The 27935-nt window shown below is 39.9% G+C and overlaps 1 protein-coding gene across 5 annotated transcripts in view; it reads left to right on the top strand.

Moving 5' to 3' along the window:
• LOC150083012 (casein kinase I-like) overlaps positions 1–27935 on the top strand; it is a 415276-nt gene that overhangs the window by 227986 nt on the left and 159355 nt on the right. The gene's annotated exons all lie outside the window — the stretch shown is intronic.

Here is a 27935-nt window from a genome sequence, read left to right on the forward strand (position 1 = left end):
CAGAATCAATGTCTTCAGCTGATAAATACGCCGCTGCGGCGGTTGAGGGCCATGGAGATTTAGAAGGGGTCGACCGCTCAATCTTACGAAGGAACATATTAATAGATGACTAGACAGTGGTTTTTCCTTTCGTTGTAGATTTCTTTGTAGCAAGTTTTTTCATTGTAGATTTCTTTGCAGCAAGAGGAGTTTTTCACCCCTCTGTTAACTTTTAAGAATCGTTCGCAGTCAGGATCCATCTTCTCTAACCTCGCAATTGCCGATGCGATTTCATGAAATGCCATTGCCATCTCTCTAGTGACGAAGCGGCTCGGCTCCTCATTTGGTTCATCTTGATAAATACTTCTTGCTTTTGCTTGAATGGCCATTGGAATCAGGGGCACTCGCTTCTGAATTTCATTTTCCATCCATATTATTAAAAGCTGTTCCATCTTTGATATAGCATCTGAATGCTGTTTTGTAATCACTGCTCATCTTAAGTGTGTTGATCCTATGACACGTTCTTTTATACTCGCACTGGCCTTTAAAATAGTATTCAGCAACTGTTGAAGTTTCGTTTCCTAGCACAGCCAGTACTTTCACTTTCTGTTGGTCCCTTTCCCTTCAGCATTGTAATACGTAAATAGGAATGAAGAGCAGTTTCTGAAAATTTGTTTTTTATATGATTGAAGATTTCAGTGAAGGGGAACACATTTCTCCATAATAATGTAAAAACCCACAGAATTCCAGTTATCGGGATTATTGCAAATGCAATAAGATCGAGTTTACTACCCGTTTATAATTGCTTGCACTAACAGAAAAGCCCAATAAACAGGAAAGTGCAAATTGTTTTTGTTATCTTTTCGTCGTGACCTCCAGAAATGTGTTTTAGAACGATATCACAAAGGCATTCAAAATTGATTCTTATAATGGGAACATATGATCATTAGCATTAGTAGAGGCATTTGATGCAAGAAAGCAAGCTTATGCAGCATCAGCCAAAAAAAAAAAAAAAAAAAAACACTTCCACTTCACCCCTCTGTTCGTTCAAAATATCTGTCCAGCTGAGTCCCCCCTCGACATGGGCACCTGTACGTGGTGAGGGGACCTCCCAGTGACGCTGCTGGACTTCCAGACTAGCATCACTGGTATCCAACGCCCACAGCCCAGGTTCCAGGCTTACATCAATGGAATCCGGCGTGTTTGCCGTGCGCTGCGACCCGTGGAAATTCGGAAAGGGGGATCCTGGTGGTTGAGGGGCCCTGCTTCGACAAGACGGGTGGTCCTGGAAGGCCCGGCTAGGATCAATCGGCTAGTAGACTCGCCTGCGAGGGTCAACCGTGTCAATGCCACGCCCCTACCCTCATGGTCCGAGGGACAGGATTCAGGCTGGCGGCGGTGCGGGTATAGTGTCTGGGTATCCCTGGTGTTCCACTCCCGAGCGCATTTATTGCATGCCGGGTAGTGGGTGTCCCTTTGGGCTCCGTGGTGGGTGGGGAGCCCGGGCACTGAACCACTTCAAAACTTCATGAATCCTGATAAACATAATTCTTCAGGGGCCCCAACCCGGTCCCTATCTGAAAACAATGACAAAGACACTGATAACATTATTGCTAAAAAGAGGCAGCGAACCGAATTACTATCAGGGCCTGTCCCAAGGTTCTTAATCATGCATTCTACCAATGAAACACCGATTAGTAAAATGTTGCCCTTTTTTATTCAAAAAGGGTTAGATGGGTTAGCAGGTTCACCCAAATCGGTTAAGAGGCTTCATTCTGGAGACCCTTTAATTGAAACTAAAAATGACAGGCAATCTGATCATCTACTCCGAGTAACATCAATCGGAGGAATACCCATAACAGTGACACCACACAGAACACTCAATTCATCGAGAGGTGTCATTTCGCAGTGGGACCTTCTCGACGTAACCGAGGAGGAAATCTGCTCCGAATTAAAACCACAGGGAGTCACTGCCATCAAGAGAATTACTGCGCGAAGGGATGGAAAAATTGTTAAAACCAGGAGCGTTATCCTGACTTTTAACTCTCCTAAACCTCCTGATGAGATTAAAGCTGGATACATCAACTGTTCAGTGCATCCATACGTTCCTAACCCTTTACGGTGTTTAAATGCCAGAAGTATGGACATTCTCAAATGGCCTGCCGTGGAGTCCTTGCATGCGCTCGATGCGGTGCAAAGGACCACGAAACAACAGCATGTTCAGCTGCAAAACCCACCTGTATTAACTGTGAAGGCGAACACCCAGCCTACTCACGAGCATGCCAGAGGTGGAAAGAAGAAAAAGAAATTCAACGGCTGAAGGCAGAGCTAAATATATCATACCAGGAGGCAAGGAAATCGGTGAAACCTCTGAATATCAACAGACCTACCTACGCCCAGAAGGTAGCAGGGAGATGTTCCGTCGGAACTCAGACGGACATGACCATTCCTCCAAAGGAGTCTTTCACTCCCATCGTGCGTTATCTCCTAAGTTCTCAAAAACCTGCACAGAAAAACCAATCAGCTGCCACTCCTATATCAGTACCTCCTAATGCTCCACAAGTAACAAAGGTAACTATGAAAGAAAAGAATAAGAAAGGGGAAGTTTCCCCTAGTACCCAAGAAAACATGGATGTGGAGCAGAAGGAGGTACCCGAAGATTCAGTCTTGGAACTCTTTGTGGAGGAAGAAATGGACACGGGACAGCGTCCATTCTTCCCCAAAAAAGATAAACCCAAGACTGATAAAAGTAAGCCCTCAGCACCTCAGAAGCCGCCTGATGGACCCACCAAGCCAAAATAATGGCTAAATTCCTATAATGGAATTGTCGTGGATTCCAGCGAAATATTGATGACATGAAGGCCCTCCTGCAAAAGCACGAGCCAGTTTGCTTTTGCTTGCAGGAGACATATCTAAAGGCAAATGACGATCCCACGATGCATAACACCACAATTTTTCGTAAGGATAGAATTGCGGAGGGCTCTGTACATGGGGGAGTGGCTATCCTTGTGGGTAACCAGACCCCAGTGCAGCCCTTGCTAATTACAACTAGCATAGAAGCTGTTGCAATCCGCCTTACGGTGGGATTTTTATTAACCATCTGCTCTATCTATTTGCCACCTCGGACTCACATCTCCTAGGAAGACCTTGATGATCTTCTAACGCAGTTGCCTCCCCCTTTCTTACTTCTCGGGGATTTTAATGGACATAACACCCTGTGGGGTAGTGCTAACATCAGTGGAAGGGGACGAGTCATAGAGCATATGCTAAATGACAATGACCTTTCCCTTCTAAATACTGGAACAAATGCCTTCTTCCACATGCCTACCAGTACTTTTTCTGCCATTGATCTCTCTATCTGCTCCCCTTCTCTACTCCCTTCACTCACTTGGGAAGTGGAGGAGAATCCATACAGAAGTGATCACTTCCCTGTGATAACCTCGTTACACAGTGGGAGACAATGTCTTCCCTTCAGGTTACCACGGTGGAAGATTGATCAGGCTGACTGGACTGCCTTCCAACATCAGGCAAATTTTGATCTTAGCACAGTCAGTCAAGAGCCTATCAATGATGCAGTTAAGTACATCACAGAAAATATTGTCCAAGCAGCTGCAAATGCTGTTCCAAAAACATCTGCCCAGTTTCCACCATTCCCCAAACCTTGGTGGAATTCACAATGCACAGCAGCAAAAAAGGCTCAAAACAAAGCGTGGGGGATATTCCGCCGCTATCTTACCACGACCAACCTTATAGCCTTTAAACGTGCACGAGCCAAAGCACGATACATCCGCCGTCAGAGTCGAAAGGAATCGTGGATCCGTTTTACATCATCTATTAACCAGTCTACCAACTCTAAGGTAGTCCGGGATAAAATCCGAAAAATGAAGGGAAAATATACATCCCACCCTTCTTCAGTCCTAGATTATAATGGATGCGCTATTGCAGATCCAGCTGCAATAGCCAATTCTCTTGGGGAAACATTCTCTAACATCTCTGCAACATCTTCGTATTCCCCAGAGTTCCTGGTCCTGAAATATAAAATCGAAAAACAGGCACTTAACTTTAAATCTAAGAGCATTTATCCCTACAACGGGGATTTCACTATTCAGGAAATGAAAAGAGCCCTCGCTCTTTCCAAAGCAAGTGCCGTTGGACCAGATGGCATCCATCATGAAATGATTAAACATCTTTCACCAAAATCTATGGATTGTCTGCTCCTTCTGTATAACAGAATCTTTACTGAAGGGCAGTTTCCGGACTCCTGGCGAAAGGCAATTGTTCTTGCCTTTCCTAAGCCAGGAAAGGATCAAAAGTCACCACCAATTATCGTCCTATTGCTCTGACTAGCTGTCTGTGCAAAATCCTGGAGAGAATCGTTAATTCTCGTTTAATATGGTATTTAGAATCAAATGACCTTCTCTCCAACAACCAGTGCGGCTTCCGAAGGAACCAGTCCACTTTGGACCATCTTATTAGATTGGAAGCATCCATACGGGATGCTTTCCTAAAACGCGAACACTTGGTGTCGGTGTTCTTTGACATGCAGAAAGCGTATGACACAACTTGGAGATTTGGCATTTTAAAAGATTTACATAGCCTAGGCCTTAGAGGGCATCTCCCCTTTTTTATTCAAAACTTTTTAGCCAATCGATCGTTCCAAGTTCGTGTGGGATCCTCACTCTCTCGCTCCTTTAGCCAAGAGGAGGGAGTACCACAAGGATCAGTTTTAAGTGTCACGCTTTTTGCCATCAAAATAAATTCCATCACAGAACAACTTCCTCCAACTGTAAACAGTGCCCGCTATGTTGATGACTTTAGCATTTTTTGTCAGTCGTGCAACATGAGGGTTATTGAAAGACAACTGCAGATAGCCATTGATAGTCTGAGTTCCAGGGCACTTGCTAATGGCTTCAGGTTCTCGCCGGAGAAGTTTATGTACACTTTTGTCTCAAGCGTAATCTTCATCCTGAACCTGAATTAAGGCTCGGACAAAATGCTATTCCAGTAGCAGCGAACACAAAATTCTTGGGACTCATATTCGATAAAAAACTGACCTTTTTGGATCATATTCGTCAACTCCGCACAAAGGCCGATGGACCCTTCTTTGGCTTTACCGTGCACTTGTGCGATCCAAACTAGATTATGGGTCCCAAGTATATTCCTCAGCCAGAGACAGTGTCCTTCGATGACTGGACCCCGTCCATCATCAGGCCCTACATATTGCTACTGGAGCATATCGCACATCTCCTGTCCAGAGCTTATACGTCAAAGCAAACGAACCACCGTTATCGCTTCGATGTAAGCAGTTGCCTTTAAAGTACGCTTTAAAACTGAAATCCCTGCCAGACCATCCTACGTGGCCCTTCGTTTTTGAACCACGATGGGAAAATTTATATAATACCCGTAAGATTGCCAGTCGTCCTTTTGGTATTCGTCTCCAAGAGCTACTCAAAGAACTTAATATCAAGGTAAACAAGGTTGCCCAAACACCAACGCAACCCTTTCCACCCTGGCATGCTCATGTCCCGAAATGTGACTTGTCTCTTAGAAATTGGGGAAAGTCGGACACTCCATCATCTGTCTACCTGCAGCTTCATTCAGCACACGAACTAAATATATCCGACTTCGCGGCAGTCTACACAGACGGTTCGAAGTCGGAATCATATGTGGGATCTGCTGCTGTCTTTACAGACACCACTACATCGGAGCAGATTCCCTCTGAATGCAGCATATTTACTGCAGAGCTGCACGCTATAGAGTTAGCCTTGGATCACATTAGTGAATGCCAATACCAATGGTTCATTATATATTCCGACTCTCTCAGCATGTTACAGGCTTTAATATCTGTGAGATATAATCCTCATCCAGTTCTGTCTAGTATTCAGCAGAAGATTCACTTCCTCCGTGGACGTGAATATGATATCCGCTTCTGCTGGATTCCCAGCCCATTGGGATTAGGGGAAATGATTTGGCTGACGCCGCATCCAAATCAGCAATTCCCAATAATAACCGCTGCCTGTCAGTCCCCTATACAGACTACAGGCAAATAATACACCAAAACATACACTCCCAATGGCAGGACTCGTGGAATAAAGAGACTGCGAATAAATTATATCTTATAAAGCCTGTAATTGAACCGTGGCAGTCTAGTCTGCGCAGGAATCGTAAGGAGGAAGTTGTTCTTGCCCGGACCTGCATAGGACATAGTCATTTGACTCATTCATATTTGCTGAGGGCTGATGACCCTCCTATGAGTGAGTCCTGTGGCACAATTTTATCTATTAGACACATTTTAGTTGACTGTCCAGATTTTAGCAATATTCGTTTTACCGCTTTTATCCATCTGACTGAGCCGTATACACTCAGTCAGATTTTATCCGACAACGACAATGTGTCTGCTATTTTTAGCTTTTTGAAAGCAATAAAGGTTTTTAATCTTATTTAAAATTTATATGTTTTTGTTATTTCTTTTATTGATTTATCTTTTTAAAGATTTGTTATTAGATCTGGACATGGTGGCCTAATTAATTAGTTTTTATATTTATATATTAATTTTTATATATACCTGGTCTTGGCGCATTATAGCCCTAGTTGCTAATGCGCCAATAAAATCCAAAATCAAATCAAATCAAATCAACCAGCTGAGCCTTAAACTTATTTAGGCTTTCAACTTGCACAACAAGGGATGGAAGTCTGTTCCACCAACCAACCACCCGTTGGCTAAAGGCAAATTTCCGCACGTCTATCCTACATCTGTCTTTCCTCAGTTTGAATTTATGCCCTCTCAGGTGATTATTCTGGGCGAGAGGAAGAATCCCATCAGCATTGAGCATGCTCAAACCATTCAAGGCTTTATACACCTCTATCAGATCACCTCGCTGGTGCCTAGTCTCCAGACACTGTAATTTGCAAAACTTAAGCCTTTCTTTGTAAGAGCACCCCTTTGTTCCATTCACTAATCTTGTTGCCCTTCTCTGTACTCGTTCCAGCAGCTCTACATCCTTCTTGAAATGAGACCTCCAGACCTGTACACAGTACTCTAGGTGTGGCCTGACCTTTGCCTTATACAAGGGAATAATCACCTCCTTATCCCTGCTAAAAAAATTCCTATATATCATTGACAATACACCATGAGCTACTCTTGCAGCTCATCTGCTCAACCTTTCCAGATCCTGTTGCAGCAGCATAGTGTCAGTAGTGTCCTTGACAACCCTGCCTACCTTTGTATCGTTTGCAAACTTCGACATTAAGCTTGATATACCATCATCAATATCATTTATGAATACAGAAAACAATAATCGACCCAACACTGAGCCCTGAGGGACTCCACGAATAACATTAGCCCACGACTAGCAGTGTCCATTGATTACCACTCTGTCTTCTCCCGCTCAGCCACCCCTTTATCCACAGCAGCAATTTGCCTCCAATGTCACACTTCTCCAATTTGTGCAGCAGTCTTCCATGTGCAACAGTATCAAAAGCCTTTCTAAGATCCAAGTATATAATATCAGAATTATTCCCTGCATCCAGTTCCTTTGTGACTGCATCATAGTATCCAATCAAATTGGTCAGGCAAGACTTCCCCTTAACAAAACCATGCTGTGTCCAAGCTATAACTGAAGTGTTGTCTAAATGATCCTGCAGTGCTTCTTTAACTAGTGCCTCCATTAATTTTCCTGGAACAGAAGTTAAACTCACAGGTCTATAATTACTTGTGTCAGCCTTTGATCCTCCTTTGCGAATTGGGGTCACATTTGCACACATCCAGTCTGTGGGTACCTCCCCTGAGTCCAAGGAAGCTGTCATAATTATGGCTAAGGGTTTGCTTACTTCCTCTATTGCCTCCTTTAATATAACTGGATAGATCCCATCCACCCCGGGTGCCTTTCTTGTGTTTATCTTCAACAATTTCTCCTCCACTTTACTCTCAGTTATTACAAGATTCTCTAGCTTACTGCTAGAGTTGAATACACCTGACTTTCCCCTCGCTAAATAACTCCTCATGAGTGAATGTCGATGCAAAATATTCATTTAGTTTGTTAGCTACCTGAGCAGGATCATCAACAGTTGACCCATCGATATGAAGTGGACCAATCTGATTCATCCCCTTCCTTCTAGAGTTTACATAAGAGTTCTTTGCTGTTTTTCTTTGCATACAAGGGATGCAAAGAAAAACAGCAAAGAACTCTTTGCTGTTTTTCTTTGCATCCCTTGCCAAAGATTTCTCGTAATCTGCCTTCGCCTGCCTAACCTCCTTTGTAACTTGGTTACAGATCAACTTGTATCTATCATAGGCTTCTGTGTCATGTGTTAATTTGTATGTATCCCATGCACGTTTCTTCTCTGCCATATGCCTCATCAGTTCATCTGACATCTATTTAGGTCTAAACCTTGAACAATATTTCTTAGTTGGTATGTAAAGCCTAGTAGCTTCCAAGATAAGTTTTTTGAATGCTTCCCATTTTGCATTTGCTGTTGGTAACATCATCAGTTGGTCCCACTGTATAGAATTTAAATACTGTCGCAGTCCATCGTAGTCGCCTTTACGAAAGCAATAACCCTTCCCTTTACCCCTTATGGTAGTTACCTCTTTGAGTAAATCCCACTTCAGCACACTGAGATCACTGCCACCTAGTGGTTCATTTATCTGCAGATTCTTAATGCATGAAGAATCACTGCTGATAATCAAATCAAGAGTATTCCTCCCTCTAGTTGCCTCCCGAACATTCTGATGTAGAAAACAATCATCCAATAAATCCACAAAAGCTTGCTAGTGTGTGAGTGACCATCCCCCAAATTCCAGTCAATATCTGGGAAATTAAAATCTCCCATTATAAGACTCTCTGATTTACTGGCCCACTCTATTTCCCTGTACAGTTTCTTATTGTACTCATCAGAGTCATTTGGCCTATAGCACACTCCTACTGTCAATTTTGATCTCCCAATGCTTATGTCACACCAAACTGACTCAACACTGCACTGTCCAGCAATGTCCACTGGCTTCACTTCCTTGGATTTTATGTATTTCTTAACTAATAGCATAACCCCTCCTCCCTTTCTATCCAGTCTATCCTTTCTGTAGACGTTGTACTCCCCAAATTCCAGTTCTGCATTCCTTATATCTGTGTGACACCACGTCTCTGATATCCCAACAATATCTGCCTTTGATGTTTTGAGCAATACCTCAAATTCATCAAATTTATTTATTAAACTCCTAGCATTGGTGTACATGCAAGTATACATGCACCTATTTCTATTGTTAGCTACCCTAACACAACCCATGTGTTTACTTGTACCGCAATGACTCACAGCAGTCTCTGACTTAACCTGCATCTTGTTTTTCAGGCTTCTGCTCATTCCAATAGAAGCAGTGCAAGAATCTCTTTCACCTCTGCCAGTGGCTACTGTTAATCTATTCGCCTTTGTCTCCCCCCAAGCTAGCAGTTTTCCGACCCACCTAACACTGCCTCGATAGCATGAGCAAATATTCTTGCACCCTTTCTATTTAAGTGTATCCCATCAATGTAGAAGCAATCTCTCCTGTTAATAAGTACAGTCCAGGCTGAAAAAAATTCTACCCCTTGATCCTTGCACAATCTTTCCAGGGCCGAATTGATCGACAAGGCTCTCGTCATATACTCCCTCCTATCGTGTCTGGGCAGAAATGCAGACACTTTCAAATTCAACCCTATTTCACGGCTTTTTTTCAACAGTGACCTGTACTTGTTAAGCAATTCTGCCGGTCTCCTATATCTTGATATCATTAGTGCCAACGTGTTCAACTATATCACCTTTTGTGCCCTTAAAAGATGATATCTGCTCTACAATGTCATCAACCTTTGCCCCTGACAGACATACCTTGGTCCTGTTCCACCTATCCTTTTTACAAAGCATGTTCCCCGTTTCCCTGACAATAGAGTCACCAACAACTGCTAGTTCCTTTGGGACCAGCGCATTCTGCCTTGGGGGTTGCCACTGTGTTGCGCGATGACCAAGTGCAAGCTCTGGCGTTGATGTGGGCAGCTGAGAGCTTGATGGGCCCCTCAATTTAGTTCCTTCGAGGGCATCCACCCTGTCCTTCAAGCTCTCATATAGGCCCATAAGAACGCTTTGTTGCCTGATTTCGATACACTCCTTGCATCGTGCACACACAAAGAAATCCCCCATGGCAATATCATGTCCCGTACCTGAATGCTCCAGAAACATCATGCAAGCTGTGCATTTTAGAAGGCTGTGATTCAGAAGGCAACTGCCCTCCTCAGTTCTCCTCTGAGCCACAGTACTTCCATTAGCTTGAGCCTTTTGTTTTGCTGCTCTGGTCTGAGTCATAATTTCTTTTAATTTAAATAAAATTTCAATTTCAGTTTATAACCCTAACTTATCTCCCAACACAGTTATAACAGGATATATATTTTTTAGTGTCAAGTATTAATTATCTCCGAGTTCCCTTTATATAACTTCCGTATCAGTTATGTATTAATTATGATGAAATTATGATGTATTATTAATGATGAAAGGGTAGTGCAATTTCCGTTATAAATATGACCTTTTAGAGTGATAAATAACTTAGTAATATAGCGAAATTTTCTACTTCCACGGACTTCGAACGAATTACAAAAAAAAAAAAAAAAAACCCTAGTATGTTATTGGGTTTACATTACGATCTTTTCTTAATACCTCCATTTATCCCTACAGATGCAATATATGTTTCCATATGTTTTTTCAGTTTGCACCGGCTGGCAAAAACTTACGTAAAGTCGAGTTTGCGTAAGTCGGGGAGTTCCTGTATATATGTATATTTTTTATGGATCATTCACAAATATTCATAATTTCTGGAAGACAAGATACAATGATTTATGATAACTAAAGTTAGAGATGTATACTTGTTAGTGCAACATATCTAAATATCTCTGTAAAATAGCACGAATTGATGTACTGATCTTATAGTTGAAATAACATACGCAGCTGTTAGGGGAACCTAACAATGGAATGTAACGAAAAAGCAAGACGAAAATCGAAATTGTTGACAAATATTTGTATTTTTGCAATCATACTTACTGCAGTAGTAACCTCAGAAAGCATGTGACGTCATACTATTCAAAAATTCTGAAAAGTTAGAACTCCAGACACTGTCTTATCCAGTTATCATTGTAAGGCGAGGCACGATGACCAGGTTTTTAAGTTTTTTTTTTTTTTTGATAGACCTAGGAACATTTTACACATTCACTTATACGCATGGTTAAGGCGGTAATAAGCTGCATCCGTCCACCCCCCCCCTAAATCCGCCCCTGACTCAAGATATTATACCGTTCACGAAAAATGTGTTACGTGCTCTAACCACACTACTAGTAATGCGAGCGTGGGAAGCGCCTCTAGTGGAAGCCACAGATGATGCCACTTTCGTGACCAATCAAATTTACTCAGTAGAACGTCGGAAAAACTGCGAGCCCATTGTTAAAATATTCACAGCTCACCACTGGTGATACTTATATGTCAGATAATGTACGTTCATTTAATTTTTTTCCTCTTCATCTAGATTTCGTGTACCTTCTGCTCTCTTTAAAAGTTACGAACTGGATGCTTCAAAGTCACAATTTTTTATGATCTCAAACAAGCACAATTTCAATAGCGCAGAACCTAACCCAGGGATCTCCCAACAAAATACAGTGACTCCCACTTTAAATGATACATGAAAATCGAAAGAATATTTTCCAGTTAGCAAAATAAAAATAAATTTATGCTTACATCCATAGCTTAATTAATACATACTGTAATATGTACATACTAATTGATATTTCTGTTCATTGATTTTTTTTTTTTTTTTTTTTTTTGTTCTAAAATTTAAAACAGTAAGAATGATAAGCAACAAAGAACATGGCACACACAAGTTGCAATAAACAAGATATGCACAAGTAAGATACGGAGTAATGAGCTCCTGAACATTTATTTATGTTTTTTTATATCATTGAATATATCATGGAAGGAAAAACACATTTCACCATAATAAAGTGAAAACCCACAGGATTCCAGCAGTGGGTACTGTTGCAAATCCAATAAGATCAAGCTTACTACCCATTTATAATTGATTACAGTAAAAGAAAAGACCAACCAATAAACTGAAAAGTGCAAATTGTTTTTATTGTTTTATGGTAGTGATCTCCAGAAATGTGCTTTACAAAAATACCATGAAGGCGATAACAACTAGTGAGTCAACAGTAGGATTCACAAAAAAGGAATGGAAACAGGGTTTTCCCAGCTCAAAAGCTAAAAAATATATGTGTTATGCGAGATTTCCTGCAGTTCTCAAACCATGTTAGAGCGATACCATGTTATTTAAGTACCGCGTTGTAGAAGTACCATGTTATACGGGGGGTTGCCTGTACAGACCTGTTAGTTTAATTTCTGTTCCGGGGAAAATAATGGAACCACTGGTTAAAGAAGCATTGCAGAATCATCTAGACAAGACTGCAGTAATAATTCAGACACAGCATTGGTTTGTTAAGGAGAAGTCTTGTCTGACAAATTTGATTGGATAATACAATGTGGTTACAGAGGAACTGGATGCAAAATTTAAAAAAATATATCATATACTTGAATTTCAGGAAAGCTTTTGAGACTTGCGCTTGGAAGGCTACTGTACAAATTGGAGCAGTATGGTATTAAGGGTAAGTTGCTACAGTGGATAAAAGGATGGTTGAGTGGGAGAAGACAGAGAGTGGTAATCAATGGACACTGTTCTTTGTGGACTAATGTTATTAGTGAAGTCGGCCCGGGGTCGGTGTTGGGCAGTGGTGTTGTTTTGTATATTTATCAGTTATATTGATGAAGGTATATCAGGCTTAATGTTGAAGTTTGCAGACGATATGAAGGCTGACAGGGTTGCTAATTGCCTTAATGACAGTACACTACTGCAATAGTATCTAGAAAATCTGCCCATATAGGCTGAGTGAGAGGTGGGCAACTGAGGTTTAACATTGACAAATGCAAAGTACTGAATATGGGTAGCAGTAACTCCAGAGTTGTTGTTGTTGTTATTTGGTTTTTAGGAGCATTAGCAACTAAGGCCATATTGCTCCGGGGATATGCGGTGGTCATTCCTTGACCTTTCCGCATCCTCCGTATTTGATGGTCACGGGCTCGAACCCCAGTCTAATCAAGAAGTGTGTGCTATGCACTGCTACTCCTGCCCACCTGACTATGGAGGTGCCAACTCCAGAGTAACCTACCATCTGTGTAGTACTAAACTCATGGTAGTGGAGAATGAAAAAGACCTGGCAGTAGTTGTGCAGTCAGATATGAAATTTTTTGATCAGTGCAGACAAGCTACCAGAGCAGATCATGGAGTATTGTCAATGATATACAGGAATTTTGCTAGTAGGGAAAAGGAGGGAATTATTCCTTTGTATAAGGCAATGGTCAGGCCATGCCTTGAGTACTGCGTACAGGTCTGGAGGCCTCATTTTAGGTAGGATGTAGAGTTGCTTGAGCAAGTAGAGAAGGGCAGCAAGATTGGCGAGGGGAACGAAAGGGTGCTCTTACGTAGAAAGGCTTAAGTTCTGCAAATTGCAGCGGTTGGAAACTAGGTACCTGCGAGGTGATCTGATTGAGGCATATAAGTCCTTGAATGGGTTGAGCAGGCTAGATTCTGATTGGATTCTTCCTCTTGCTGATATTACATAAATTCAAATTGAGGAAAGACAGGTATAGAATAGATGTGTGGAAATTTGCCTTTAGCCAGCAGGTCGTTGATTGCTGAAACAAACTTCCATTTGTTGTTGTGGAAGTTGCTAGCTTAAATAAATTCAAGGGGGAACTGGACAAATGTTCAGAAGGAACATTTGTCCAGTTTTTTTTTTTTTTTTTTGCCTGATGCTACTTAAGCTTGCTTTCTTGCATCACATGCCTCGATTATTACTGCCACTCCTACTACTTCTGACCTCTCACCAGAAGAAGGAAAGGCATAATGTGCACATGAAATTTTGTCGATGTGCCAGGAAAAGCACAAGGAGTTGTGTTTTTTGTTTTTTTATCTCCATGGCTAATCACTATGGGTGAAACTTGGATCTATCCGAAACTAAACAAAAATGTCAAAACAATGGAAGCATGCAGAATTGCTCCCCCCCATCCACTCTAAAAAAAAAAAAAAAAGAAAGAAAGAGGCAAAGGAGCAAGGTGATGTTGTCAGTTTTTTTGGGATCAGCTTAGTGTAATACTAACGTATTACCTCAAAAAGGGCTGTATTGTGACAGCAAAGTATTATTCCAGCAACCTCCTCATAAAACTATGTGTTGCTATAAAAGGAAAAAAAAAAACTGGGAACCTGTTAAGAGGTGTGCAACAGCTCCACGAAATGCTAAATGCCCATATGTATTTCTCATATGCTGTAATGAGGTACCCAAGAATGTGGGTTTGAAATATCACCACATCCTGCTTTTTCCCTTGACTTGTGCACCCTTGAATTTCTTCCTCTTTCCTACCCCGAAGTCATTTCTTTGTGGAAGACATTTTGCTGCTGATGATGAACTGCAGCAACAGCCAAATGTCTGTAAAATCCTTCTGACCATTCTTCAGACCATAAAGAACAGTCAGAAGGCTTTTACAAAAACTGGCCTGCACAAGGTGCCAAAAATGTGTCATTTTGTTTGGTAATGTTAAAAAAGTGTTATTATTATTAGCCATATGGTGCAAGAAAGCCTGAGGCTTTTGTGCACCAGCCAAAAACAAATTTCTGAGTTACCCTATGTGTGTGTATGAGAGAGAGAGAGAGAGAAGAAAACAAAGAGTCAGAAGTAGAAGGGAATCACCAAGAATAGAAAATGATGATATCCAGCTCAGGACCCTGAGTGTGCCAAGCCCATACTTGCCAGGTGTGAACTGGGGATGAATACATGGTATTTGTTTCAACCTTCTGCCGCAGCTGCTTCTTGGTGCATACAAATCTCTGTTGGCTTCTCTTACACAGTGTGGCTGTTGAAAAACAAGACTGATGTTATGACCCAAATGCTCGTGCTGCCATCTACTAGAATTAAACATGAAATGAAAGAGTGAATGTTCCACGAGCAACTCAGTCAAGGTCAGTGGAAATTGCTGCATTTCAGAACATAGAGTGAACTGAACTGCACATCTCTCTTGTGTCTGTGTTGTGGAGTGACAGTGGAATAAAGAGCAAACATCAAGTTTTCTGTTCGACTTGGCAAAAGTGCCATGGAAACGTTTCAAATGATGAAGCAAGTGTATGGAGAGAATAATTTTTTCTTGTGCAGTTGTGGTCGAGAGGCATAAACATTTTGCCCATGGAAGAGAATCATGAAGACGATGAACATCCAGGTCCCAGCAAAAATGGTGTGGGAAATAGTTACCAATGTGTAACAATCTGAAGAATTTCAGAAGATCTGTGCATTGATAAGGAAACAATTTGACAAATAGTACTAGCATTATTCAGCTTTTGTAGAAAATGAAGGTTTGTGCCCAGTTTGTTCCATGTTCATTCACAGATAGCCAATGGCAGGGACAAGTTAAACACTGCAGAAAACTCATTGAGGCTGCTAAAAGCAAATCCAACTTCCTGAATTCAATCATTACAGTTGATGAGATGTCTTGTTTTCAGTATGACCTCGTAAAAAAGTGTGGAGTGGAATTTCGCAAACTCTCCCCAAGCAAAAAAAAAAAAAGTTTGTTAAGAAAGGTCAAAAATCAAAACCATGCTCATCATTTTCTACAATAGTAAGGGAATTGTGCACAAAGAGTTCATTCCCATTGGCCAAAGTATTACTGCTGCCTACTAACTGGATGGTTTAAAATGTCTGTTTGCAGAGAATCCGTTGCATGTGGTCTCAGCATAGTTCCTCTTGCACAATGGCACACCAAGTCACAAGGCTCTCGTTGTTTGGGAGTTTTTGGCTAGTAAAATAGTCTGCATATTGGTGCACACAGCATATTCGCCAGACTTAGCCCTGTGTAACTTCTTTTTGTTCCGGGACCTCAAGGCACCATTCAAAGAGCTGTGGTGAGAACGTTGAACAGTATACCAGTCACAGCCTTCTACCAGTTATTCCAGTCAGTTCATGATCATTGCATGCAGTGTGTGGATATGGGAGGAAGTTACTTTGAATAAACCAAGGTTAGTTTTACTCATACTTGAAATTATTATTTTTTTTCTAGCATTAGTCTCGTTTTTCAATTGATGTACTGTGTATATTCAGGTATTGGCATTAGTAAAGGCATATGTGTTTACCCATGATATATATCTTACTACAATTTAGGGAAGTAAATATGACAAGATCTGTTGCATTACGAACCTAAGGGGACATAAATTCAAATTAAGAAAAGACAGATGTAGAATGATGTGCGGAAATCTGCCTTTAGCCAGCGGGTGGTTAATTGCTGGAACAAACTTCCATCTGTCGTTGTGGAAGTTGATAGGTTGAATAAATTTAAGGAGGAACTGGACAGGCATTTGGAGGGAATGGTGTGATTTTTTTTTTTTTTTTTTTTTTTTTTGGCTGATGCTGCATAAGCTCATACACATGCTTTCTTGCATCACATGCCACTACTACTACTATTACCTGCAAATAATAATGGCTACATGTGCTCATAGATAGCAGTAATATTGGGGACGGGTATCATAAACCCTGTCTATCGGCCCCATGTGCCAAGCAATAGTTTCCAAGCGATTTTTCCCAAGTGATATATACAGATCTTTCTAAGTTATTTAGTTCTGTTTTCTTTCCAGTGCTTTTCTCAGATTTTTTGCAGTTCTTTGTAAGTGGTTCTGTACTTAACAGACCTAGAAAGGAAAATCACCTTTCTTTTTCTAGCATATTTATTAATTTTTACACTAAAAAAACTAACTTTTCCACCCACTTGGTCACTAGGTGGCACCGCTCCTGCCTCCCCGTAGGGGGACCGGAAACCTGGGAGGAAAAGCTCTTACTCCCAGGGCTAAAAGGAGCAGCAATGGACTGCAATTCATGTCCACCACTACAGCCAACAGGCTCTCAACATACTCAGACCCGCAGAATGGAAGACAATCTCAGTCTTCTGAAAAGAATGAAAAAGGAACTCTAACAAATCAGAACCACCAGCTTTTCTGATAATGCATTCTCTATCGACTCTCTCCCTTTGTCATCCAGAGATATCTTGAGAATGCAGCAGACACACCAAAAATGGTGAAAAGGCTCCATTAACGGGATCTTTCAATTGAGACCATGCAAGCACGGCATTCTGAATTATTATTTAAAAATGTCCTCTGTAAGCAGAATCCCAATCAAAGTCACTTCATAACACACTGAACTCCTCAAAAGGAGTGATAAGTGAATGGGATTTATTGAATGTCACTGAAGAGGAAATAGTCATGGAATTACTAAAACAGAAAGTAACTCAAGCAAGATGGAAGGACGATAAGCTTGTCCCAACATGTAATATTATATTGACCTTTAGTACACCACATTTGCCAACCTCAGTTAAAGCAAGCTACCTGCACTGCTATATCCGACCATACATTCCAAACCCTTTAAGTTGTTTCAAGTGCCAAAATTTGGTCACTCACAGACAACACACAGAGGCAAAACTACTTGTCCTGACTGTGGGTCAAAAAATCATTCACAAACAGATTGTACTGCAAAGGCTCCGGAATGTCCAAATTGCAGGAGCGACCATCCAGCATATTCAAAATCATGCAACCTCTGGAAAATTGAAAAAAGAACACAAAAGTGTAAGATCAAGAATAAGGTCACATGTCAAGAAGCAAGAAAGCAAATAAAGCCAACAATCCTGATACGCACACACGCTTCTGCTACACTAAAGTGCCATGCTGTTTCAACCCAAACTGAGGTATGAATTCCGCCCAATACATCCATTGCGGAATGGGCACGATCTATACTATCAACACATCAACCCACAAAACCTGTTCTAGTTTATGAAATAAGTAATACCCCTATCTCAGTTCTGCCTAAAATCCCATTATGTGATAAAATGTCCAATAAATCATAAATCATAATGGAATTGTAGAGGTTTACGCAGCAATACCAATGACATCTATGATTTAATCTCCCGATATGGTCCTGTAGCCATTTGCATACAAGAGACTAATCTAATTCCACAAGTAATTCTATCGATCAAAAATTTTACATTTTACAGAAAAGATAAACTCTTCATTATCCACATGTGGAGGTGTCGCAATTCTAGACTGTAAAATACCTTCTCTAAAATACATTCTGCTTCTGACCCACTTAGAAGCTATTGCTGTATGTGTATCAGTTGGGCAAATTCTAACTCTAGTATCTCTGTACCTTCCACCTAACAAGATGTGTGCATTCAAAGAACTAGAAGACCTCATAACACAAAATACCACCACCTTTTTGTATCATTGGTGACTTCAGCGCACATCATCCATTGTGGGGATCAGACTACATGGACAATAGAGGACACTTGATAGAGACGATACTAGACCAACTGAATTAACATTACTGAACAGTGGTGAAAATGTTTATACTCACCTTCCCACTGGATCAATGTCAGCAAATGATTTAACTCTCTGTTCCCCTATATTGTATCCCAGTATAGAATGGACAGTTTGAAACGACCCACAGAATAGTGATCACTTCCCCATCATATGCAGAATCCAAACGCTTCAAACACCATACCCCGATAATCGCTTAAAATGGAAATTCTCCAAAGCAGATTGGGAAAAGTTTTCAACCTGCCTTTCTTTTGATAGCCAATTGATCAGATTACAGCCCACTGATGATGTCACGGAGCATATTACCAGACACATACTGACCATAGCCTCCAAAGCAATACCTCAAGCCTCCACATGTAAACACAAAAACCTTAAATACTGGATGGTTGAATACTGGTGGAATGAAGCTTGTACCAATGCCAAAAAGGGAAAAAATGAAGCTTGGAATCTGTTCCGGAAGTTCCCAACTGCCAACAACCTAATTCAATATAAAAGGCTCAAGTTAAAAATTAGACAAATTAGAAGAAAAGCCAAAAAGGAATCATGGATGCAGTTTGCCTCCACTATTACAAAGGATACTAGGAGTTGTCTCATCTAGAAAAAGATTCGGCAGTTAAATGGGAAATATCCACCTCCCTACCCTCTTAATCAAAAATGAACAGTACAACACAGCAAATTACCAAGTACCATATAGAGATTATTTGAAATTATAAAAGATTATAAAAAAATTTATATTATTAGAGATTATAAAAAAAGTCTGTACATTTCAGTGGACAGAAATATGGAAGTCACAAAGTAATAACAAATTGCTCCAAATCAAAGAAGAACCAGCATTATGGATTTCCAGCTTCAGACAAAATAGACAGGAAGAAGTTGTACTAGCAAGACTGAGGATAGGACATACGCACCTAACCCATATGTTTCTACTCATGGGGGATGACCCACCTCGATACACACACACACACACATACAAACAACATTGTACACTACCACTTACATCCAAGCATATACTTTTAGACTGTCCTCACTATTTCCATTTCAGAAGTACTTTCCACTCTCAATCACAACTGCATTAACCATTGCAAGAACCATTATTGCGTAATCATTTTGGTATCAGAGGAATTGAATTGGAAATAGTGCAAACCTAGCTAAACTCTATACCTTTCTGAAGCAAATACATATATATGAATTCCTCTGATGCCAAGATGGAACAGATTATATTACTTTTTTAGGATAATAATGTAGGACCTGGCACATTTTGGCCTCAGCTGCCCTTGTGCCTTTAAACACCAACACCAATACCTGTCTATTCACCTCCCACATTTCTCTTTCAGTAACAGAAAGACTGTTGAAGTGTGAGTACCTTTACAGTTTATCTGTATATCTGTTGCATATTTTTTGTTTCTTCTGTGTTTTGTTTTGCCCTGTATTGTTGAAAGGAAGTGTCTGAATTCGCCTGAAACATGATTATTTTTGGATTTTGCAGATCTATTTCATTTTGCTCTGGAGGTATAAAAAAAAATGGTTAGTCAGTGTTTTACTGCATAATTTCAATAAAAATAACACTTTTTTAGCTCATGCTCACAATTGATTAACCCTCAGCTACTGTCTGCAATTTGAACTGCAGCATGATTAACATAACCTAATGGAAACTGTGCACTTTCTACAGTTGCAATAAAATTATCATAAATCTGCTTATTTTTCACTGTAAACATGAAATGACTTCAGAAGGAATAGCAGTTTACCTGGGCAAGAAATTAATTACACTATTCCAAACAGAAATCATTTATCTAATGGATAACTTGGTAATTTGCACTTATGTTCTTGATAGTACATTTTCACCAAAGACATACTTTAGTATTCTATATTTAATTGCATGTAAAGAACAGTATTATGCTAAATCATTAAATATAATTCATGAAACTTGAATTGTATTTTATTTTCAAAAGGTTGCAGAAAAGTTCTTAAAATAAAGATACCGGTTTGTAAATCAAATTGGGTGTCAAACTTTTTGTTAATAAGATCAAAAATTCCTAAATTTGCTGTTTGGAAGTTTACTATAATGTTCCTACCTACCTTGTTGAGGTTTGTTTGTTTGTTATTTGGTTTTTAGGAGCATTAGCAACTAAGGCCATATTGCTCTGGGGATGTGCGATGGTCATTCCCTCATCCTCCGTATTTGGTGGCCACTGGCTCAAACCCCGGTCTAATCAAGAAGCATGTGCTAAGCACTGCTGCTCCTGCCCACCTGGCTATGGAGGCGCCACCCTTGTTGAGGTAAAACTAGTGGTAGCCACTAGATATTGACAGTCTTATTCTAGGCATTGCTATACCTATTACCTCTTCCCTTATAATGGGGAGGGTCCTTGAGAGATATGCCCCCAGCCTTAAGTTTTAATGCTTTCAAGTATAAGAATTTCCGCTGGCCTAGTGTTATTGGCATTTGTCTAAGGCAAACATTTTGAGGCAGAATAAACTTCCCATAGCAGAAATTTTCAATAACTGCACATTGGAGTTGGGGAGAGGGGAGGGGGAAGAGAGAGAGATAGAGAGAGCTGCTATAATCCTCCCAATCTATTTCAAGGCCTATGTAACAGATTTTCACGAAGCACTTGCCCACCTTTGACTGATGCCTCCGTAGCCAGGTGGGAAGGAGCAGCAGTGCATAGCACACGCTTCTTGATTAGACCGGGGTTCGAGCCCATCACCACCAAATACGGAGGATGCGGAAAGGTCAGAGAATGACCACCGCATATCCCGGAGCAATATGGCCTTAGTTGCTAATGCTCCTAAAAACCAAAAAATAACAAACAAACAAACAACACCTTTAACTCTTAAAGGGAGGGAGGGAGGGAGAGAGAGAGAGAGAGAGAGAGAGAGAGAGAGAGAGAGAGAGAGAGAGAGAGAGAGATTTAAGAAATTTGTCGGAAAGAATGTCCCTACTTGTGGCCAAGGCACTTAAGTACAAGTTCTCCCCTCCCCAATATCCAATTGGGAATACTGAGTGCCTGCGTGTGACATACCATTGCTATAGTCAACAGTATAATCCTTCTGCATATTTGGTACACCTCTATTAAACTGCAGGGTATGCTTTTCTTCTGAGAGAGGTAGCTGATCTTTCTGGCAAGCAAGGTAACTTCTGAGACCATGGCAACTGTTCCATCAGACTGGTGCAATGACATGATGAATTGCTACCCTTGAGAGGTAACATTGTGTCTGTTATATAAGTTTGATATGATAAGTTTGAGCAGTTGATGATTCTTCAACATTCATGTGGCCTGGTGATGGGCCACCACCACCTCCTTGAGCCTTTGATAAGAGTTCCTAGTTCTTACAGTCAGAGTTCGTTGGTCTTGGTTTACTCTTGAGGAATGGCTCTGTTTCTTTCCTTGAAATCTGACAGATCAGCCTGTATAAGTCATGATCTTTGTCAGTAAGAATATCCTGATCTTTTCAGTGACTTACTCTCAAGGCTGGACTGCTGCATAGTGTTAAGGTTTAAATCATCTGGACTTGAATATATAGATTTAATTTTAGTTGTTACTTTGATTATTGAGAGACAGAATAAAATAGGAGAATGAACAAATTCCTGCTGTCAGTCAAATGGCATCACTGAGATCATTTTGCCATTTTCTTAAAAGATGAGACATTGCTGTGATGGCCTCTTTTAGATCTTACTGATCGGATAGCACATGGCCTGTGGTGACAATTCCCATTTGAAAGCAAGCTAGTCACTATCATATGGGAAACAATACGGGAAAAAATAGTTATGGCTGTTTTACCTAGTCAATATTTGTGAAAAGCACAAGACTTTCTCACCTTTTTTGCATTTGTTTTTGAACTGCAAAGGAAAATGACTTTAATTCATTAAAGAATTTTCTTTTTTCTTGGTGAATTGCTTGTTTGAATCCCTTTAGTATACATATCTTTAACAGGATATATGTTTAATAAAAGGCTCAAGTAACTAAGACTGCCAAGCAGACAATTAAACGTTTCTTTTAAACTGATTTATATTTTTCTAATTTTTATCCCAAAATTGTTTATTCGGAGCTGAGTAATAATCATCATTTAAATGTTACAGTGAATGAAGGGATGGTGGCTGTGGGGGGGGTTGATTTGGGTGAATAGGAAAGCAATGTGAGGGAGGGATACTATATGAACAAACATGGGTAACTAAAATTTTCAGATAGAATTATTATTAGTGACAAATAATGCAAGAAAGCAAGCCTATGCAGCAGCAGCATCAGGCAAAAAAAGGGGAGCACTTTACCACATCACTTGTCTGACCCACTAATAATTTGTCTAGTTCTTCCTTAAATTTATTTAAGCTACCTGTTGGCTGAAAACAAATTACTGCACATCTCTCCTGCAACCATCCTCCCTCAATTTAAATTTATTCCCCGTTGTCTGAGCAAGAGGAAGGAAGCTATCAGCACTTAGCTTACCCAATCCATTCAAAGCCTTAAACACTTTGTTTTTTCCATTCCTGAGGGAGTGCAAGATGTACACTACTCTTCAAAGAGTATTTGTTCATGTCAGTTTCATATTAATGTCACTGTTACACTCCTATTTTGAAGTATCAGTGACTCAAAGCTTCAGTCGCATCAAAGTTTCCATCGATGATTCATCTCAAATCTATTATGACACAGACCTCCATTCTACCCTAAGCTGAATTAGAACAGTAGACTGCAGTGGGTGTAGCACTTCATTCTTCCTACAGAACAGAACCAGTCAATATGGGACACGTTAGTCTGGTCCTTGCCCCTGATATTCCAGTTCATTTCATAGGGTTCAAATCAGGATTATGCTCTGCCGTTCAACTTTTTGTGCATTCAAAATCCACGAGCCATTTTTGAACAGCACTGAAGTTATTATAACCTGTTGAAACAAACAGGGATCTGTTCCAAAGAACTGCCACATCATAGGGAGCATGGAATTGTCAAATATGTTGTTAAGTTAGGTATTGGCATTCATATCTTCCTTATAACTTTGGTATTTGGCAAGAATGCACAACCACAAAAAGGTCTTAGAACATACCATGAGAAACAGTACCACACAGCATAACCCCATCTCCTCTGAACTTGATTGTTGGCCCAATACACTTGAGCAACAGATATTCTCCAAGCATCCTCCACACTCAACCCCCCCCCCCCCATCTGAATGAAATGGATGTAGCGAGTATGCCATAGATCCAATTTCCACTGCTCTATGGACCAATTACAGTGTTCCTTAGACCACACAAAGCAAGACTGCTAATTGATGTCTGACTTATGCCCCACTGTTCTCCCTTGAAAATTGAAGCTACGGGGTTCTGTGTTCTTACAAATCCCAACTCACGTTGATACCTTAAGTTCCTGTATGATGTTTTGCATGGTTGTCTAATGAGATGTTGACTGATGAATGAATTTTCCCAAGTATTGGGAGACAGCAGTGGTAACGTGCTTCCATTTCATGATAACCTCAGCAATGATCATCTTTGGATAGTGTAGGCTGTCAGTAGTTGCAAATCGACAAGCATTGTGACATCTGACAATAATACCTGTCTTGAAATCAGTTAGCCTATCCCTTCGTGCCATGAAGAATAACTGACTTGTGTGGCTAATGTGCCTTTTCTTATATACTGGTCTTGGTCACTTGCTTATCAGTGACAGTCCAATGGACTATGAAAACAGATATTCAGATACTTTTAAATTTATGTAACAGTCACACTACATGCTAGTGTATTGGGTATTTCAGTTTCATTTCAGCTTGTTGTATCCTGACTAAGTATCAATTCAAAGCCAACAGAGTTTTTACACATTCTTAGTGTGAAACACTTTTTATTTAAATTATCCAAAATATCGGGCTTTCAACTAACCAGTTTTAAATTTGTAAGTTTATTAGTTGCTTTTCCACTGTAGTTGAGTGTGTGTAAGTCAAGTTATAATAATTAAGCGAAAGAAAGAACTGACAGATGGAAATGTAGAGAGCACAAAGTGCCAAACTAGTAGGGAAAGGATAAAAAAAAAGAGAGAGAGAAGTATTAGGGGTGGATAACAAGGAAAGGTGGATAAAACTGAAGAAACTGAAGAATAGCGATGGTGTACTTATAAACAGCAGAGAAGGCATAATTCAAATAGCAGAAGACTACTATAGAGAATTATACAAGGAGCGAGGGAATGATACCAGCAGTGGGGAAGATGGATTGCAAAGTAGCAACACATACGACATACCCGATATTCTTCCTGATGAGGTAGAACATGCATTGAAGAAAATGAAGAATCGTAAAGCCCCGGGGGAAGATGAAGTTACTGTAGAGTTGTTAAAATTGGGAGGAAGAGACATAACACAAAAACTGGCAAGGCTCTTCACAAAGTGCATTAGAAAAGGTGTGATGCCTAAGCAGTGGAATAATGCAATCATAGTTTTGCTGCATAAGAAAGGAGATAAATCAGAAATTGGAAATTATAGACCAATTAGCTTGTTATCCCATATCTACAAGTTGTTCACAAGGGTCATTACTAACAGATTAGAAAGAATACTTGATGAGAATCAACCAAAAGAGCAAGCTGGCTTTAGGACAGGATTCTCAACTATGGATCACCTTCACGTAACATCACAGCTAATGGAGAAAGCAAATGAATATAAAACACCATTATGCCTGGCATTTGTGGATTATGAAAAGGCATTTGACTCCATACAGCATAAGGCAATGTTTCGGGCACTGGAAAGACAAGGCATAGATACTCCATATATTATGATTTTGAAGAAAATATATGAGAGTGCTACATCCTTTATTAGACTAGACAAAGACAGTAGGAAATTTAAAATCAAGAAAGGAGTTCGACAAGGAGACACAATATCTCCGAAGCTGTTTACTGCTGCCCTTGAGGAAGCTTTCAGAAGATTAGACTGGTCGCAGAAAGGAGTCAATGTGAACGGAGAGTACCTAAACCATTTACGATTTGCAGATGGCATTGTGGTCATAAGCCACGATTCCAAAGAATTAGAGGAAAATCTTAATCAGTTATGCACAGTTAGTAAGGATTTTGGACTAAAGATGAATATGGCTAAAACAAAAGTAATGATGAACAAGTATGCCACGGAAAGGAAAATAATGATTGAAGGAGCAGTAATTGAAAAGGTGGAGTCATATACTTATCTGGGACAAGTTATTAGCTGTAATAATGATAAATGGCTGGAATTCAAGAGAAGAATAAATTTTGGATGGATAGCATTCAGGAAATATAGTCACATACTAAAGAGCAATATCCCAGTTTGTCTGAAACGTAAAATAATGAATCAATGTATACTCCCCACCATGACTTATGGAAGTGAAACACCAAAAGAATGGAAGAAAAGCTAAGAACTACACAGCGAAGAATGGAACGAATTATATTGGGAATCAGACTGTTAGATAAGAAGAGAAACACATGGATTAGGCAGCAAACTCAAGTAAAGGACATTCTTATCAAAACTAAAGAACTAAAATGGTCTTGGGCAGGACACATAGCTCGAAGACATGATGACAGATGGACTAAGAAAATAACAGAATGGTACCCAAGAGGAGCTAGAAGAAAACCTGGAAGACAAAGGCAGAGATGGATAGATGAAATTCATGAGTTTTTGATAGCAAATGGATGGCCAGTGCTCAAAACAGAAGGAACTGGAAAGTTGCTGGAGAGGCCTTCATCCTGCAGTGGATTGAAAATGGCTGATGATGATGATGATGATGAACAAGGAAAGAAGGTGAAAACCTAAATGAAACATATCATACCCATGATCTTCAGCTGGATAGTATCATTCTTCTTTTTCTTGGTGATTCCTTTCTACTTCTGACACACTCTCTCTCTCTCTCTCTCTCTCTCTCTCTCTCTCTCTCTCTCTCTCTCTCTCTCTCTCTCTCTCTCTCTCTCTCTGTGGGTAACTGAGGAATTTGTTTTGGCTGGTGCAGCATAAGCCTCAGGCTTCCTTGCACCATATGGCTAATAATAATAATAAAATTAAATTATATGAAATTAAAGGCTGAATTAGATGGAATGAAGCTACAGAGGAAAAGTAAAAGTAAATGATGATCAATATTAATAATTACAATGAAATAGCATGCATCAGATAGGAGGGGAGAAATTTTAATGAAAGAGAAATCTAAAGATGTGAGAAAGTTATGAAAAGCAATATAATAAAATGCATATGAATTTGAGTAAAATATAACCATCTGTGGCTACCAGCAGATGATTATGATGCGTGCTATAAATTATTTTTTTGATACATAAAGCAGATAATTCTTTGGGGACTACACCTGGCTATGTATCAGTAAACTGCATTTCTATGCCTACATAACTATCCAAGAAAAAGTATTAGAAAAGGATACTCTGATAGAATGAAAATAAAATGCAAACACATTTTTTTTTCTTTTTTTTTTTTTTTTTTTAATTTTTAATTTTTTTTAATGGTGAAAAAGCAGAAAATATTTCCAGAAAGATAGGAAGGTAGTCCCAGTGTAGTGTTGGCAACAAAATTAAGGTAAAATTAAATGTATAGTATAATAAAATTAAAATAATAAGTCAACGTGTGCAGTAATAATTGGATTTAATGGGAAATTAAAGATGAATAAGGTGAAGTTGTGGGTAAGGCAGGTTGGTAAATTACGGGCTTTATATGTGATATGACTAATAAGCTGAAGGTAAAGTATAAGTAAGAATAATGGTTAAAATGTAAGGAAAAATGGATACACAAAAAAGAACAGAAGTCAATAAAGGCAAATGGTACTGGAAAAGGAAAATAGTGTGGTATAGGAGGTATAAGGTGGTTTACTAGGTGGTAGATGACTCTTCATCAACCAGTGAAATACCACCACTTTGCTTATTGGAGGCTTGAAGTGGTGGAACCCATGTTTAGTCTCTAGAGCTAAATTCTGGTCATCCCTTCCCTTTCTCTTCCATCATGCAGTATGATTGATGCCTTTTGAGGTTATGATAAACGTTGTGGCAAGATCCAATATTCCTTACATTTCGAGGGTACAGCTCTAAAACGGTGTTCGCAGGCCGGCTGCTAGTTAGTACACCAGACCGAACCTATTGATAACTCTCTAGGAGGCTTCCAAATCAGCTAGTGTATAATCTTGCTACCTCTACTCTGCCAGATAGTGACTGGAGGGAGTGCGAGTAGTGTGTATGCGGGGAGCATTGTCGAGGTCACGTTATGTCAAGGATCAGAGTATATTCTTATCATGTGTACGCCATATCCAATAATTTCATTGCTTCTTACAGCATGTCCAACCCACTTTTTCTTACTATTGAATACACCATGAATTGTCAAACTAATAGAGCAAGCTTATCTGCGAAAAGATCTAAACCTCCCAAGGACTTCCTAATTCATTTCAAATATACGTGGTCTCAATTCTAATCTCAACAATGTCCATTTCCACTTGCAGTCTGCCAAACCCCATGTACTTTTTCTGACAGAATCTCAGTTATCGGTTGATTCAACTACTGCTCACCTCAGATGCCCAAATTAT

This window comes from Mastigoproctus giganteus, chromosome 7, assembly GCF_048544385.1.
Source record: "Mastigoproctus giganteus isolate SK-2022 chromosome 7, ASM4854438v1, whole genome shotgun sequence".
NCBI classification, from domain to species: Eukaryota; Metazoa; Arthropoda; class Arachnida; order Uropygi; family Thelyphonidae; genus Mastigoproctus; species Mastigoproctus giganteus.